The sequence below is a fragment of the Lolium perenne genome, chromosome 2 (assembly GCF_019359855.2).
Source record: "Lolium perenne isolate Kyuss_39 chromosome 2, Kyuss_2.0, whole genome shotgun sequence".
In the NCBI taxonomy this organism is placed as follows: domain Eukaryota; kingdom Viridiplantae; phylum Streptophyta; class Magnoliopsida; order Poales; family Poaceae; genus Lolium; species Lolium perenne.
The window spans coordinates 237,911,411-237,927,605 of NC_067245.2; positions in this window are offsets into that span (position 1 = coordinate 237,911,411).

Genomic DNA, 16,195 nt, shown 5'->3' on the forward strand with positions numbered 1-16,195 from the left:
AAAGCAAGGTTAGTGGCGCAAGGGTTTGCCCAAATAGAAGGTATGGATTTTGAGGATACCTTTGCGCCGGTAGCCCGTCTTGAAGCTATTCGTCTTTTGCTTGCATTTGCATCTTTCCACAATTTCAAATTATATCAAATGGATGTGAAAAGTGCATTTTTGAATGGTCCCCTAAAAGAAACCGCATATGTGGCTCAACCCCCGGGTTTCGAAGACCCATGCCGACCCAACCACGTGTATTTACTCCATAAGACACTCTACGGTCTCAAGCAAGCTCCACGTGCTTGGTATGAGTTCCTTAGGGATTTCTTACTACATGATGGGTTTTGCATGGGTACGGTCGATTCCACCCTTTTCACCAAGCGGGTTAAAGGGGGTGGCCTCTTTATATGTCAAATATATGTTGATGATATTATCTTTGGTGGAACTAACCCCAATCATAACAAAGCTTTTGAGCTATTGATGACTAGGAAATTTGAGATGTCCATGATGGGAGAGTTGAAGTTCTTTCTAGGCTTCCAATTGAGGCAACTTGCAAAAGGCACCTTCATCTCTCAAGAAAAGTATGTGAGGGACATGCTCAAGAAATTCAACATGACCAATGCGAGTCCAATGAAGACACCCATGCCCGTAAAGGGGCAACTTGGTTCATGTGACGGTGAGAAGGATGTGGACATAAAGGTATACCGCTCCATGATAGGATCCTTGCTCTACCTTTGTGCCTCTAGGCCAGATATAATGCTAAGTGTAGGGATGTGTGCTCGTTTTCAATCCGCTCCCAAGGAGAGCCATTTAGTGGCGGTCAAACGGATACTAAGATACCTTGTTCTCACTCCTACTCTCGGGCTATGGTATCCAAAGGGGTCAACCTTTGAACTCATTGGCTACTCGGATTCCGATTGGGACGGTGATAAGGTTGATCGGAAGTCTACCTCCGGGGCTTGCCAATTTATTGGCCGGTCATTGGTGAGTTGGTCATCCAAGAAACAAAACTCCACCGCCCTATCCACCGCCGAAGCCGAATACATATCCGCGGCATCTTGTTGCACTCAATTGTTATGGATGAAGCAAACCTTGAAAGACTATGGTGTGTCTCTTGGTACGGTGCCTCTTCTTTGTGACAATGAAAGTGCAATAAAGATCGCCAATAACCCGGTTCAACATTGTCGCACCAAACATATTGACATTCGCCATCACTTCCTACGTGATCATGTTGCCAATAAGGATATTGATCTCACTCATGTGGGAACAACCTACCAATTGGCAGATATTTTCACTAAGCCTTTGGATGAAGCCCGCTTTGTTAACTTGAGAGGAGAACTTGGTATTCTTGATCCTAAAAACTTGGATTGATTAACTTCTTGCACTATATTCTTGCATTTATCTTGCTATCTAGCTTAGAGGCATAGCACATATGGGGATAGTCATCCTACCATGTCTTGGTACGATGCATACCTATGTGTGCAACATAAATAGACCCAATGTCATTTTATGGACCCAAGCATGTCTCTTCGCGGTCACATGACATTTGCGCTTTCACATAGGGGGAGTAATCCCCCGCCCCTTATTGAGCCTTCATTACAACTTGATTTGACTATATAAGGCCAAATGATCTTATTGCGAACATCATTTCCAAAATGACTTATGATTCTTGATATATACTTCGAATCATGCCCATTGTTGCTATTCACATTTTGTTTGGATTTTCTCTCCAATGGGTATGCCTAGAGAACTTTGTGTTTCTAACCCCATGTCTATGCTCATCTCATCATCATATATCTATCTATATGTACATGTCATCATTTGAGCACTCTCACACGTTTACACAAAGCATAGGGGCAAAAACGAGGCAAAATTAGACAAATCTGGGCTGGCCGGTCCCTGGCCCGGTTGGACCGGGTCCCTGACCGGATAGTCCGGTTGACCGGGCGCCAACCGGGATCTGGGCCGGGTCAGCCGGCGCCAGGTCCAGTCGACCGGGCGCCCGACCGGCCGCGCTGCCTACTATAAATTGGGGAAGGGATACCCCTTGGGGTCATCTTCCCCATTGTTCCCCAACCTCCACACTCCATGGCCGGCGCCCTGATCACCTCCACCAAGATCTAGGCCGTTCCCACCACAAGAACCCCCCAAACTCCACCAAAACATAGATCGGGCTCTTTGGGACATCTCCACCGAAGGATTTGAGCCCTCTCAAGCTAGTTTGGGAATTTTTGGTGTTCTTGGTTTTTCAAGCCTTACCTTGTGTTCTTCTTGTTCTCTTGATCAAGGAGGACAATGTCTTCGGGTAATGTACTCTCCCTTTCTCCCTATCCTCTAGTCTCCCTCACACATTGCAAATTTTGGACAAGTTTTGGGGAAATTTTAGGGTTAGGGTTAGGGTTTGTAAGTCCTCATGCCTTTAGAGTGTCTCACCACACAATGCACTTACTCCATTATATTGCTATAGTCTATATTCAAGTTTATGAGTTTTTGCATGAATTTGTGGTAGAAAATCGGGGCAAAACTTCACACATCGACAGATCCGGTCCCCGCCCGGTCGACCGGCCGCTCAACCGGCCGGCCCGGCGTGCGGCCCGGTCAACCGGGCGCCAACCGGCTCGTCCGGTCTGCTGCCCGGTTGGACCGGCCTGTGCGCCGGATTTCCCAGTTTTCGCACAATCTCATCACTACACTTGGATATATGCTATGCTCTTTTGGCTTCCCTCTTACTGATGACATGTACACTTACCCCACTGCTATCCTTGCTCTATTTTCTCATTCACAGGTAGTTGGAGTGGTGAGCCACGTGGCAATGTTGCCAAGAGAGGAAGGACTGCTGATCCTCCCCGCCGTTCTAGTAGTCGCGCACCTCCTCCAGCTCATCAGGGTACTGACATTGGCAGCTCAGCTCGGGGTAGAACCAAGTCTGTTGGTGGCAAGAAAAAGGATAAGCATGCCACCCAAGAGGATGATGAGATAGTGCCAACTATCAATGTTGGGCATGCAAACCGTGTTGAGTGGCAGGAATGGAGGACGGTGAATCCGTATCGCTTTGAGCAACGGACTTACACTCGTGGGGACAAGTCCTTCTGGACCAAGACACAAGCAGCCCTATGGGATGGTTACTATGATTCTCATGAGTTTATGAAGAATGGTGATATTGTATCGCCCAAGGCCATCAATCCTGACGAGTTTGCCTTGCACGACGCCACAAAGTACCGCTTTGTGGTGCAAACCTTGAAGGGTATGGGATTGTATGACCTTGTGTGCCTCAAGCCTGATGATCAACAAGATGATCCTACCTTCTGTCCCCTCCTTGTCTGTCAGTTCCACTGCACCGTCTTCTTCCATGATGATGCGGACCGCACCATCACCTGGATGACTGGCAAGGAGAAGTACTCATGCTCTTACTCTCAGTTCCGTGCAGCCATGGGTTGTGATGATGACAGTGTTCCAGGGTACAAGATTCATTCACGGCCCAAGCTTACTAAGGGTGACATCTCCTTCTGCTATCCTGCGAACCCTACGCCTGGGCCTCCCACTATCTCTGGGATGTACTACTCATATCTTGTACTTGCCAAGATGTTCCGTGAGAGCCTCATCAGCAAGTCTGGCGACACCAGTGAAGTCCGGAACTATCACCTAAATCTGATGTACTATTGTCATCCTGACAGGGTAAGGAAGATTGATGGTTGTGATATTATCTACTGTGAACTGAAGCGAGCAATTATGGACCGCATGACTCCCAACTATGCTCAGTATGTTCAGCGGCTCATCAACTACATTGTTCCCGCTCCTCTCAACATTCATGGTGAAAGAGTCATCATGGACCCATTCAGGATACCCATTCAGGAGGCCACTCGTCCAGACGTTCCCTCCATGATGCCCTCCACTGAGCGTCGTTCCAAGGAACACCATGATCATGATGCTAGCTCCAGCTACTCTCGGCGCTCCAAGCATGGGGCCGCTCGCTTCTTCTCCAGCATGTGGCAAATGTGCAAGAACAGCAATGATGTTGCACATCAGACCCTTACTATGACCCAGGAGACACGGAGGCGCCAGACTGAGTTCATGGCCTCAAGGAACCACCCTGTTCCTCCTCCTGGACCTGAGATGGAGCCTGTGGTAGCACCTCAGTGGGAGATGCCTCCTCTTACCGATGAGATGATCCAGAACTTCGACTTCTCCGTCTACGCTCATGGTGCTCTTCCTTCTAGGACTGCTCGTGCTCCCACTCCTACTGATGATGATGATGATGGTGATGACGATGAGGGTGATGCGGATGCACGCGGTGCTGGCGAGAGCTCCTCCTCGGTCGGGCTTGGTCACTATTGATGGGTGCGATAGCATCTCTCCTCTTTTCTTCGCCTTTTTGGTGTTCCGATGCCAAAGGGGGAGAAGAGAGTAGAGTCTAGGACCACGGGGTTCTTTGATTATCACAAGCCATGGGAGTTGCTTTATTTGGATTTTATATGGCTTGTGCTTGTTTGCTTTGAGTTTTTCAAGAACCATTTGCTACCTCCAATAATTCGTGTATGGATGTGTATGGACGACTATTATGTGTGCTACTCTATGTTAGGATGATTATGTGTGCTATGCTTATATATCTTGATATGCACATCTCCATACCATGCTTGTTTCCTAAAGATATTGGGGGAGCTTCTCATGTTCCACAAATGGTGCACTTTGCATTCAAACGCAAATTCTCCAAGTGCACACATTATGGGGGAGCTGTCGTAATATCTTATATGGAATCAAGGTTTAGAGCTTATCATAATATCTATTTGTGACTCTAGCTCGGTTTGTCATCGTATACCAAAAAGGGGGAGATTGTAAGGGTATTTTACCCTTATCCATTATTTTGGTAACAATGACACCGTGCTAAAGTATTTGGCCTAATATGTTTAAAAGGATAATCTCAGGTATTAGGCAATGAGGCATAAATGGTGTATAAAAGGAACAAGAAGGCTAAAGGAGACCCCCCACTTCAACAACAATCAAAAAGGGGTCTACAGGAGAAATCCGGTCTGCAGCCCGGTCCAACCGGGCCAGCAACCGGCCAGTCCGGCGTGCTGGCCGGTCAACCGGGCGGCAACCGGGCTCCAAACGAAGAGCCAGCAGATTCGGTTGCCGACCGGTCAGCCGGCCTACAGACCGGGGAGTCCGGCGCTCGGCCCGGTCAACCGGGCGGCAACTGGGCTCCAAACGAAGAGCCAGCAGATCCGGTTGCAAACCGGTCAGCCGGCCTACAGACCGGGGAGTCCGGCGCTCGGCCCGGTCGACCGGGCGCCAACCGGCCGCCAACCGAAGGAGCTCCAGGATGACGCAAAGGGGATCCGGTCGCTGATCCGGCCCGACCGGCCTCACCACCGGGCTGTCCGGTCTGTGGTCCGGTCAACCGGGTTTGTCGAGGAAAAAGCTGAGGTGGCAAGTGACCAACGGCCATATTTCGAAGAACACTATAAATAGGCCTTCTCCTACCTCTGAACAGTTAGGCAACACACTACAAGCTGTTCTTGAGCTCTCTCTCTCTCTTACTCCATTATTAGAAACACCAAAAGCCTCCGATCTCCCTCCTCCTCCACCCAAACTCAAATCCCTCCGGGGAATCACTAGAGGAGGACCCGATCTACTGTTCTACCAAGCCAAATCTCATTCCCCCTTGTATTCATCGAGAAGCTTGCTTCCTAGGGTTCCTTGGAAACCCTAGGTGGGCAAGAGGAGTCCGGAAGCATCCGGGCTGTGGATTTGCTCCGGGCAAGATTGTGAAGGTTTGGAGGCTACCTCAAAGTCTACCACAAGTGAGTGAGCTATTCCTTCGTGGGATAGGCTCCGGAGAATAGGGTGAGCCTTCGTGGCGTGGGGAATCCTTCGTGGGACCTCCACCCCTCCAAACGTGACGTACCTTGTTGCAAAGCAAGGGAACACGGGAATACATCCTCATCTCCGCGTGCTATCGGTTATCTCTAACCGAACTCCTTACTTGTGATTTAAACTGCCTGAGAGAGCCTTCGTGCTCGAGATAGTTGTATCTTCATATAGGTTGCTTCACCTAGTTTGCATTAGGCTCACCTTTATATTCCGCAAAGCCTAATATTGCAAAGAAAGAATTAAAATCTGTAGAAACCTATTCACCCCCCTCTAGGTTTACCATCTCTATACTTTCACATACATGAACTTTTGCTCCTTACCCACATAAGCTTTCTCCCTATAATTAAGAGAAGAAAAAGTTGAACCCAAAATTCCCATAGCTTCTTCAAGTTCACTAATCCTATGGGTTTGATTACCATGAGTAGCACAAGTTTCTAAGACGGAAATTCTCTCATTAATTCCTCCTAGAGATTCATCGAGTTTATCAGTGCTATTAAATAGTATTCCCAATTTAGTCTCAATGCTCGGAAGATTTTGCTCTATGGTCTCCATCTTTTTCATGACGTCTTCAAGAGTGTAAGGGTATTTCACCCTTATCCATTATTTTGGTAACGATGACACCGTGCTAAAGTATTTGGCCTAATATGTTTATAAGGATAATCTCAGGTATTAGGCAATGAGGCGTAAATGATGTATCAAAGGAACAAGAAGGCTAAAGGAGACCCCCCATTTCAACAACAATCAAAAAGGGGTTACAGGAGAAATCCGGTCACCTGCCCGGTCCAACCGGGCCAGCAACCGGCCAGTCCGGCGTGGTGGCCGGTCAACCGGGCGGCAACCAGGCTCCAAAAGGAGGAGCCAGCAGATCCGGTTTGCGCCCGGTCAACCGGGCTCTCGACCGGCGGGTCCGGCGCTCCGTCCGGTCGACCGGGCGGCAACCGAGCGACAACCGGCCACCAACCGGAGAAGCGCCAGGACAACGCAAAGAAGCTCCGGTCACTGATCCGGTCTGACCGGCCTCTGCACCGGGCTGTCCGGTCTGTGGCCCGGTCGACCGGGTTCGTCGAGGAGAAATGCTGAGGTGGCAAGTGGCAACGGCCAGATTTTGAAGAACACTATAAATACCCCTTCTTCTACCTTGGAAGGGTTAGGCAATATACTACAAGCTGTTCTTGAGCTCTCTCTCTCTTACTCCATTGTTAGAAACACCAAAAGCCTCCGATCTCCCTCCTCCTCCACCCAAACTCAAATCCCTCCGGGGAATCACTAGAGGAGGACCCGATCTACTGTTCTACCAAGCCAAATCTCATTCCCCTTGTATTCATCGAGAAGCTTGCTTCCTAGGGTTCCTTGGAAACCCTAGGTGGGCAAGAGGAGTCCGGAAGCATCCGGGCTGTGGATTTGCTCCGGGCAAGATTGTGAAGGTTTGGAGGCTACCTCAAAGTCTACCACAAGTGAGTGAGCTATTCCTTCGTGGGATAGGCTCCGGAGAATAGGGTGAGCCTTCGTGGCGTGGGGAATCCTTCGTGGGACCTCCACCCCTCCAAACGTGACGTACCTTGTTGCAAAGCAAGGGAACACGGGAATACATCCTCGTCTCCGCGTGCTATCGGTTATCTCTAACCGAACTCCTTACTTGTGATTTAAATCGCACGAGAGAGCCTTCGTGCTCGAGATAGTTGTATCTTCATATAGGTTGCTTCACCTAGTTGCATTAGGCTCATCTTTATATTCCGCAAAGCCTAATATTGCAAAGAAAGAATTAAAATTTGTAGAAACCTATTCACCCCCCCTCTAGGTTTACCATCTCTATACTTTCAATTGGTATCAGAGCCTGGACTCTTATTAAGGGCTTCACCGCCTTAAGAGTGAGATGGAAAAACTATTCGAGGGTCTAGATGAAAACTCTAACCTTTCGGTTAAAGAGATGAAATCTAGATTCTTGGCATATGATGCCGAGAAGAAGAAAAAGGAGGATGAGCTACAAAGCCAAATGGCAGAAATGTCTACCATGCTTAAGAAATTGACTAGTGGGCCTCCTAGTACGGCTTCGGCCTCACTAGAGAGCTATCGCGAAGTCAACCATGAATATCCCAAAAACACTTCACCCATGCCTCATATAAACCATAGTGGGAATGTTCCCCATTTTGATGGAACTCACTTCCCTTTTTGGAAATCTTCTATGGAGTCTCATATTCGCAGCTGCAGCGTGGAGTTGTGGGAGATCATTGTTCATGGATACCGGGAGCCACAAGATCCCATTCGGTTGACCTCCACCGAATTCTACAACCGTCAACTCAACGCCTCCGCCCGTGACAAGATTAGGAGTGGCATCAACCGCAAGCTCCTTGATCAAGTCAATGACGTAGAGTCCGCTAAAGAGTTGTGGGATCGAATCGTAGTACTCCAAGAGGGAACCGATTTGATCCAATCCGCTCTTTATGAGACCGCAAAGCAAGAGGCTCATCAATTCATGATTCGAGAAGGAGAGTCCATGGCCGATGCTTATGCAAGACTTGGTGCTCTTAGAGTAAGGGTCAAGGGACTCGGTGTTGAGAAGTACAATGATGGCTTTGAGATGAATGAACAATTCATAAAGTCCAAGGTCATTGCTATGATTGCCGTCAAACAAGAAGACACCAACCTTGCACTCAACTTACAAATCATGACCAAGAGTGCCGACCTCAACTCCGATGATCTAGTCTCCTATGTGGCCGCCAATGAAAACATGGCCAAAGCGGGAAAGAGGCTCATGGCAATGAACCGTGTTGATGAAGCCTCATACAACCATGAAGCGCCACGCAATCTTGCTCTCAAGGCTAGGGCCGATCATGGAGGAGAGGAAGACTATGAGATTGAAGAAGAGGAAGAGATGACCTCAACTAGTGACATGGCTACCGACTTTGCTTTCTTTGCCAAGAAGTACAAGGCTAAGTTCCCTATGCTCCTCAATGACAAGAAGAAGAAGAGAACTTGCTACAATTGTGATGAAGATAGCCACTTTGCAAATGAGTGCCCTTATGAGAAAAGGGTGGACAAGCCAAGATTCATCAAAGGGGTCAAGCCAAGATTGAAGCCAAACCCAATCAATGACCGATACAAGAAGAACAAGGGAAGAGCCTTTGTTGGGGCCGAGTACTTGTCCGATGATGAAGAGGAAGATGAGGAGAAGGAGGCCGGGGTGGCCGGTTTGGCTTTCTCTAAGCCCGGGTCACTCTTTACATATGACTACTCCAAGGACTACTCCACGGAGAATGATGTTGGTTCTTCCCTCTACAATCGTTGGCTCTTGCCTAATGGCAAGAGAAACCAAGGTAATGGAACCTCCACCTTCTCTATCTAGTGTTCTTGATGATGAAAATGAAAATCAAGATGAATTAATTGTGCTTAAGGAACTTTACAATGTTAGATGCACCCTTCGTGGTGAAGCTCTTGTCAAGTTTGATTTCTTGATGGACTCTCTCGAAGAAAAGGATGAGTCCATTGAGGAATTAGAATATCAATTGGATGAAAAGGAACGGAGATTCAATCTCCTAAGACAAGAGCTAAAAACCGAAAGGTGCATATCTCAAGGCCTTAAGCAACAAATTGAAACTTATGAACTTGATAAAGTTAAGGACCTAGAAACTATTGATAGGGCTCAATTATTGACCCAAGAGCTCAATGCCTCAAAGAAGGAGCTTGAAGTTGCTCATGCTTCTCTCACTAGGGATCTTGACCACCTTGAAAGAGCTAACAAGCTTGTCAAGGATGAGCTCAAGAAACTTGGAGAGAACCATGATCTACTTCAAGAATCCTACAAAAAGGCTCTTGGATCAATGAAGGATCCCATTGATGTTGAAAAGCTTGCTTGTTCCTCCATTTCCTTTACTAGTGAGCATGCTAAACTTGTTGAGGAACATATTCGTTTACAAGAGGAACTTTCTTTGCATGTTGAGACCAATGCATATCTTGAGTCCTTTGTGACCAAATATGGTCTTGACTATCATCCTAATGAATCTTCTTGTGAGCAAGCATCTATTCTTGAGGAAAATGTTAGGCTAACAAAGGAACTTGCAAAGTTCACCACCGCCAAGAACAAGATGGGATTGGATGACCTCTTGAGTAAGCAAAGGTCAAACAATCAAAAGTATGGACTTGGATATGCTCCCAAGTCTCACAAGAAGAACAACTACAAGAAGGAGAAACCCGCTCAAGATAAGAACAAGAAGGTCACTAACAATGGCAAAGCCTCAAAGGGCAAAGCCACTAGTGGTGACCGCACGGGGCCAAACGATCACTATGCATTATTTGTTGATTATTATGGTGATGTCTATGCTAACTATGTTGGCCCTCCTAATGGCTATGCTTATAGAGAGTACTCAATTTGGGTACCAAAAGATATTGTTGCCATTGCAAAGGAACCCATTAATCGATGGGTTCCTAAATCCTCTACTTGATTTTGTAGGGGTATTCCTCCGGTGGTCCAAAATGGGTGTTTGATAGTGGATGCACCAAACATATGACCGGAGGAAAAGGTGTGCTTGATCAATTCATTGAAGATATCAACAAGAAGTCAAGCATTACCTTTGGTGACAACTCAAAGGGAAAGGTACTTGGGTATGGCAAGGTAGCAATCTCTAAGGACTTGTGCCCTGAGACGGTTATGCTTGTTGAACACCTTGGCTATAACTTACTTTCTATATATCATCTTGCCGATGCCGGTTACAATTCATATTTCACTAAATATTATGTGCAAGTCTTTAGGAGTGACAATCTCAAATTGGTCCTTGTTGGATATGTGGAGAACAACCTTTACGTGGTTGACCTCTCGAAAGAGAGCCCCTCCTTCTCCACATGTCTAATGGCGGCCAAGCATGACGAAGGTTGGTTGTGGCATCGCCGCCTTGGTCATGTTAACATGAGGAATCTTAAACAACTCCTAAAGGGTGAGCATATTGTGGGACTAACCGGCGTTTCTTTTGAGAAAGATCGTGTTTGTAGTGCATGTGTAGCCGGAAAGCAACTCAAGCAGAAGCATCCCATCAAGAGTATTGTTACCACATCTAGGCCTTTGGAGCTCCTTCATTTGGATCTCTTTGGGCCATCACATTATGATACTCTTGGTGGGAGCAAGTATGGACTTGTCATTGTTGATGATTACTCAAGATACTCTTGGGTCTTTCTCCTTAAGTCTAAGGACGAGACCCATAGAGAGTTCATCACCTTCGCCAAGAAAGCTCAACGTATGTATGAATCCGAGATCAAGGCAATTAGGACCGACAATGGCACCGAGTTCAAGAACTACACTATGCAAGAGTTTGTTGATGATGAGGGCATCAAGCATGAGTTTTCGGCGCCATACACCCCTCAACAAAACGGTGTTGTTGAAAGGAAGAACCGGACTATCATTGAGATGGCAAGAACCATGTTGAGTGAATTCAACTCACCCCACAACTTTTGGGGAGAAGCCATCTCTACGGCCGTCCACTACTCCAACCGGCTCTTCCTCCGTCCTCTCCACAACAAAACCCCATACGAGCTCCTTACCGGTAACAAGCCTAATGTCATGTATATTCATGTCTTTGGATGCAAATGCCTTGTTAAGAACAACAAAGGAAAGCTCGGTAAATTTGAGACTAGAACCATAGAGGGTATATTTGTTGGATATGCGGAGAACTCTCACGCCTATAGATACTACAACCGGTCCTCCGGGACTATTGAAGTATCTTGTGACGTGGTGTTCTTGGAGGATAATGGCTCCCAAGTGGAGCAAGTTGTTCCATGTGTTGCAGGTAATGATGATGATCCATCTAGTGCCATCAAGCATATGGGCATTGGACACATCCGGCCCATGGAGGTTCATAATGATGATCAAGATGATGGAGTAGATGTTTCAAGCACGCCACAAGTGGAGCCTAGCTCAACTCAAGCCGAACCATCAAGTGCAACTCAAGAACCATCCTCTACTCAAGATGAGTCTCAATCCGAAGAACAAGAAGAAGATCCTCACTCCATGGAGCAAGATCATGATGACGATCAAGAAACATCCTCAACTCATGATCAAGCTCAAGTGGTCCCTCATGATCAAGTACTAGCAAGAGATGAATTCATTGATCATGAAGGAACCGTTCGGAAGATCAAGGCCGCTACAAGGGCAAGTGACATGAAAGTGGATCAAGTCCTTGGTAGCATCTCAAGAGGAGTGGTAACTCGTAGACACCATGCATTACTTATCACCTATTGTCAACATCATGCTTTTGTGTCTAGTTTTGAACCACTTAAGGTACATGAAGCCTTGGTCGATCTGGATTGGGTAATTGCCATGCAAGAAGAATTGGAGTGTTTCACTCGAAATGAAGTATGGTCTCTAGTTGAGAGACCCAAGGATCATCGCATCAATGTCATTGGGACCAAATGGGTATTTAAGAATAAGCAAGATGAGAATGGCATTGTTATACGAAACAAAGCAAGGTTAGTGGCGCAAGGGTTTGGCCAAATAGAAGGTATGGATTTTGAGGATACCTTTGCGCCGGTAGCCCGTCTTGAAGCTATTCGTCTTTTGCTTGCATTTGCATCTTTCCACAATTTCAAATTATATCAAATGGATGTGAAAAGTGCATTTTTGAATGGTCCCCTAAAAGAAACCGCATATGTGGCTCAACCCCCGGGTTTCGAAGACCCATGCCGACCCAACCACGTGTATTTACTCCATAAGGCACTCTACGGTCTCAAGCAAGCTCCACGTGCTTGGTATGAGTTCCTTAGGGATTTCTTACTACATGATGGGTTTTGCATGGGTACGGTCGATTCCACCCTTTTCACCAAGCGGGTTAAAGGGGGTGGCCTCTTTATATGTCAAATATATGTTGATGATATTATCTTTGGTGGAACTAACCCCAATCATAACAAAGCTTTTGAGCTATTGATGACTAGGAAATTTGAGATGTCCATGATGGGAGAGTTGAAGTTCTTTCTAGGCTTCCAAGTGAGGCAACTTGCAAAAGGCACCTTCATCTCTCAAGAAAAGTATGTGAAGGACATGCTCAAGAAATTCAACATGACCAATGCGAGTCCAATGAAGACACCCATGCCCGTAAAGGGGCAACTTGGTTCATGTGACGGTGAGAAGGATGTGGACATAAAGGTATACCGCTCCATGATAGGATCCTTGCTCTACCTTTGTGCCTCTAGGCCGGATATCATGCTAAGTGTAGGGATGTGTGCTCGTTTTCAATCCGCTCCCAAGGAGAGCCATTTAGTGGCGGTCAAACGGATACTAAGATACCTTGTTCTCACTCCTACTCTCGGGCTATGGTATCCAAAGGGGTCAACCTTTGAACTCATTGGCTACTCGGATTCCGATTGGGCCGGTGATAAGGTTGATCGGAAGTCTACCTCCGGGGCTTGCCAATTTATTGGCCGGTCATTGGTGAGTTGGTCATCCAAGAAACAAAACTCCACCGCCCTATCCACCGCCGAAGCCGAATACATATCCGCGGCATCTTGTTGCACTCAATTGTTATGGATGAAGCAAACCTTGAAAGACTATGGTGTGTCTCTTGGTACGGTGCCTCTTCTTTGTGACAATGAAAGTGCAATAAAGATCGCCAATAACCCGGTTCAACATTGTCGCACCAAACATATTGACATTCGCCATCACTTCCTACGTGATCATGTTACCAATAAGGATATTGATCTCACTCATGTGGGAACAACCTACCAATTGGCGGATATTTTCACTAAGCCTTTGGATGAAGCCCGCTTTGTTAACTTGAGAGGAGAACTTGGTATTCTTGATCCTAAAAACTTGGATTGATTAACTTCTTGCACTATATTCTTGCATTTATCTTGCTATCTAGCTTAGAGGCATAGCACATATGGGGATAGTCATCTTACCATGTCTTGGTATGATGCATACCTATGTGTGCAACATAAATAGACCCAATGTCATTATATGGACCCAAGCATATCTCTTCGCGGTCACATGACATTTGTGCTTTCACATAGGGGGAGTAATCCCACGCCTCTCATTGAGCCTTCATTACAAATTGATTTGACTATATAAGGCCCAATGATCTTATTGCGAGCATCATTTCCAAAACGACTTATGGTTCTTGATATACACTTCGAATCATGCCCATTGTTGCTATTCACATCTTGTTTGGATTTTCTCTCCAATGGGTATGCCTAGAGAACTTTGTGTTTCCAACCCCTTGTCTATGCTCATCTCATCATCATCTATCTATCTATATGTACATGTCATCATTTGAGCACTCACACACATTTACACAAAGCATAGGGGCAAAAACGAGGCAAAATTAGATAATTCTGGGCTGGCCGGTTCCTGGCCCGGCTGGACCGGGTCCCTGACCGGATGGTCCGGTTGACCGGGCGGCAACCGGGGTCTGGGCCGGGTCAGCCGGTCACCAGCCCGGTCTGACCGGACTCCTGACCGGTCGCGCGCCTACTATATATTGGGGAAGGGATACCCCTTGGGGTCATCTTCCCCATTGTTCCCAAATCTCCAACCTCCATGGCCGGCGCCCCAACCATCTCCACCACAGCCTAGGCCCTTCCCACCGCTAGTTCCTCCCCACACTTCACCCAACCGTAGATCGGGGTCTCTCAAGCTTCTTCATCGAAGGATTTGGTCCTTCTCAAGCTCGTTTGGGAGATCTTGGGGATTTGGCCCTCAAGCCCTCTTCACGTGCTCCTCTTGCTCACTTGGGCAAACAAGGACAATGTCATCGGGTAAATCTCCCTTCTATCCCCTCTCCTTCTTGCTTTCCCTCTCCCATTGCCACATATTGAGGAAAGTTGAGAAAACTTAGGGTTAGGGTTAGGGTTTGTAAAGTCCTCATGCCTTTAGAGTGTCTCACACCACAATGCACTTCTCCACCATATTGCTATAGTCTATATTCAAGTTTATGAGCTTTTGCATGGTTTTGTGGTAGAAAATCTGGGCACAACATCACAACTCGACAGACCCGGTCACCCGCCCGGTCGACCGGCCTCTCAACCGGCCGGCCCGGTGCGTGGCCCGGTCAACCGGGCGCAAACCGGCCTGTCCGGTCTGCTGCCCGGTCTGACCGGCCTCTGCGCCGGGTTGCCCAGTTTTCGCACAATTTCATCACTACACTTGGATATATGCTATGCTCTTTTGGTTTCTCTCTTACTGATGACATGTACACTTACCCCACTGCTATCCTTGCTCTATTTTCTCATTCACAGAGAGTTGGAATGGTGAGCCACCACGTGGCGGTGTTGCCAAGCGAGGAAGGACGGCTGATCCTCCCCGCCGTTCTAGTAGTCGTGCACCCCCTCAAGCTCATCAAGGTACTGACATTGGCAGCTCAGCTCGGGGTAGAACCAAGTCTGTTGCTACCAAGCACAAGGATAAGCATGTTGCCCAAGAGAATGATGATGTAGTGCCAACCATCAATGTTGGGGCTGCAAACCGTCTTGAGTGGCAGGAATGGAGGACAGTGAATCCGTATCGCTTTGAGAAGCCAACTTACACTCGTACGGACAGGGCCTTCTGGACCAACACACAAGCAGCCCTCTGGGAGGGTTTCTATGATTCTCATGAGTATATGAAGCATGGTAATATTGTATCACCCAAGGCCATCAACCCTGACGAGCTTGTCTTGTATGAAGCCACAAAGTACCGTTTTGTGGTTCAAACCTTGAAGAATCTGGGTTTGTTTGACCTTGTGTGCCTCAAGCCTGATGATACCCAAGATGATCCTACCTTTTGTCCCCTCCTTGCCCGTCAGTTTCACTGCACCGTCTTCTTCCATGATGATGATGCGGGTGATGCTGATGCACGCGAGAGCTCCTCCTCGCTTGGGTTTGGTCACTACTGATGGGTGCGATAGCATCTCTCCTCTTTTCTTCGCCTTTTTGGTGTTCCGATGCCAAAGGGGGAGAAGAGAGTAGAGTCTAGGACCACGGGGTTCTTTGATTGCCACAAGCCATGGGAGTTGCTTTATTTGGAGTTTATATGGCTTGTGCTTGTTTACTTTGAGTTTTTCAAGAACCATTTGCTATTTCCAATAATTCGTGTATGGATGTGTATGGACGACTATTATGTGTGCTACTCTATGTTAGGATGATTATGTGTGCTATGCTTATATATCTTGATATGCACATCTCCATACCATGCTTGTTTCCTAAAGATATTAGGGGAGCTTCTCATGTTTCACAAATGGTGCACTTTGCATTCAAACGCAAATTCTCCAAGTGCACACATTATGGGGGAGCTTTCGTAATATCTTATATGGAATCAAGGTTTAGTGCTTATCATAATATCTATTTGTGACTCTAGCTCGGTTTGTCATCGTATACCAAAAAGGGGGAG